Here is a 2,500-nt window from a genome sequence, read left to right as displayed (position 1 = left end):
AATTGTGATCAGAGGGCTGATGTCATTGTTTAGGACTGATTAATACTGAAGTTATGTAAGGGAGCCTGATAACTCTAAATGTGCAGTTTATTTAAAAATGTTGATTAAGTAACGGGAAACATGTTATGACGCTTATTACTGTGCTGTTTTTGTTTTGTACTTTAGCTATGTGATGGTTGATTTAAAAATCTAGCCTACTTCTGCTAAGTAGGCAGAAGTAGTCTCCTTTAAGACTAGAAATTGCAACAGCAGGACTCTTCAGTGCAGGGCTGTGGGAAGAAGGGGAAGGGTGAAATGCTGGACTGCAGAACCCATTTTGTAGCTGCCTAAATTTACTTAATGCTCATAAATACCATCCTGGTCAATGTATAGTGTGCATGACCACAACTATTCTGGCAACTGTTTTTGCTTGTGTGCTGGACACTGATGCCCTGGGATACCACAGTATGGGGAAAGCTTGCTTCAAGCAGAGAAGGTTAAATGGGAAGCCACAGATAGGGCTAGAATAGTTTAAGGCAGTTACATCTGGCTTCTTTTGCTATATTAACTCCTTCTTTATCTACCCTTTAAAAGAGTTTTCATCCTGACTAATCCCTTTGTGGTTCTGGATAGGACAGAGTTACTACACATTCATCCCTATATCACTGTGGAAAAAAAAAAAAAAAAAAAAAAAAAACACCAAAAAAAACTACTACTGCTTGTTTTCCTCTGCAATGTTCCAGAAAACTTCTAGCCTGCGTGTTGGTGCCAGCTGAGTGCGTGTCTTCATGCTTGCATGTGTGTTTACGTGTGACTGAAATAGTCTCAACGACTGCAGTTGCTGAGTGACTACATATAAAAATGCTTTATACCAGCATTGTTTATCCTTTTGTGTCAGAGTTGAGAGATACCAGTATAAAGACATTTATACCAGTCTGCTACAGATGGAAGGGCTGGGGTTTGCTTTCTGGTGTAACTGTCCTTGTGCAATTTTTAACTGTAGATAAGGCCTGAAGAGGAGAATCATGTAGGCTTTCTTCAGGATGCACACACTATTTGTGCAGATTTGCCAAACAGGAAGGTAAACATGCTTGTCTGTGGACTAATTAGAGAATTATTCCATTTTCATGCTCTTTGTGATCAGATTATTTCAAAAGGTTTTTAAATTGCATGTGTGCCATGAGCATAATTAACCTGAATCTCATCAATGATTAAAATTATATACCGAGCTTTGTGACGTTTGATTCAGGAGCAATTAGGCTGTCATTTTAGCCATTTCAGATACCAAAACTAATTTTGATTCATTTTCATTCTATGCAAATCTTCTGATGTATCTCAAACCGATCACTTCCTCTCTGTGATTTAGCTGACAAGATTAGATTTGATTACACTTAAAAAAAAAAAAATTAAACAGCTATCCTTCATACTTAGTATCTCCATGACCTTCACTGAAGCCTGTCCTAGGCAAGGATTTCTTTTTTTTTTTTTTTTTTTTTTCATCCCAAAATCACACTGAATGACTGTATGCAGGGATATAGCACCTGGCTTTTATGTATATAAATATATTTTGTATAACAATTAAAAGTTTTAAAATTAGATTTTCTCTTCTTGTAAATGAAAAGTTGGAGAAAACATTCATGCTTGAGATATCTAAAACAATAGTTTTCAGGATGTAATCAAACTTTTATACTTAATTGAAAACTTATCTGATAAATTGGTTTCTGTTTTCGTCTAAAATTAATGAGATCTATCACTCTGACTTATGACTGGAATGAAGATTACTTACCTCCTGCTTAAAAGCAAGGCAAAGTCTATATCACAGGCTGAAAATAAACACTAAAGTTTCAGAGTACTCAGCTGTTGTGTACAGTGCCATCATTCTGCAAGCTGAGAGATCTGCAAGGACTCGGAGTGGCTTAGGCTGTAATCAGGCTACTATTACAGTGGCTGGAGCCTTGCAGGCTCCCCCGCCCCCCCCCCCCCCCCCCAAAAAAAAAAAAAAAAAAAAAAAAAGGAAAGCAAAGCAGACTATTAACCAGTGTATGCCCAACTTTCCTCTGGTGCTTTACCCTGCTGCCAGACACTGATATGGCTTTTATAGAGTGCATCTTGTTCTCAACAAAGAGAGTTTATGGTCTAAGATGCCTGCCTGCAAGAAATGATTGAAGGATTTTCATCAGTAGTGCTTGCGTATGATTTGTTAAGCTAGGGGAGATGTTGATTGAGGCAGTGGTTGAGAGATGGGCAACTCACCAGGATTGATAACATCAAAATGGTATTTGAAATGGTGTTCATTACGTTTTGCAATGAAAAAACTGAGTGCATGCGATTCTCCCCTAGGATGATGGGACTGGTTGCAGTAAATATTAATTTCTGTTCCGTCGCCCATTGAGGTGACTGAAGTGTGGGGAAGAATTGTGATTGGTGCTTAATCAGGGATAGCCAGCTACCTGCTGAGGGCTTTTGCACAAGGAAGATTTGTAGTAAGCTGATTTACTTCATAAAATGAGAACCTTAGAAG

The 2,500-nt window shown here is 38.1% G+C and overlaps 1 protein-coding gene and 1 long non-coding RNA gene across 7 annotated transcripts in view; one reads left to right on the top strand and one right to left on the bottom strand.

The window, feature by feature from the left end:
• LOC140001853 (uncharacterized) overlaps positions 1 to 1,924 on the bottom strand; it is a 6,496-nt gene extending 4,572 nt beyond the window's left edge. The window contains exon 1 of the long non-coding RNA XR_011807458.1: positions 1,766 to 1,924. This is a non-coding gene — a long non-coding RNA (uncharacterized lncRNA). The remainder of the gene's footprint in view (positions 1 to 1,765) is intronic.
• The window catches only part of ZFHX4 (zinc finger homeobox 4), a 156,924-nt gene that overhangs the window by 26,568 nt on the left and 127,856 nt on the right, over positions 1 to 2,500 (top strand). The gene's annotated exons all lie outside the window — the stretch shown is intronic.

This window comes from Anas platyrhynchos, chromosome 2 (assembly GCF_047663525.1).
Source record: "Anas platyrhynchos isolate ZD024472 breed Pekin duck chromosome 2, IASCAAS_PekinDuck_T2T, whole genome shotgun sequence".
Classification (NCBI taxonomy): Eukaryota; Metazoa; Chordata; class Aves; order Anseriformes; family Anatidae; genus Anas; species Anas platyrhynchos.
The sequence above is the reverse complement of the archived record's forward strand: the minus strand, read 5'-3'. Positions and strand labels throughout refer to the sequence as shown.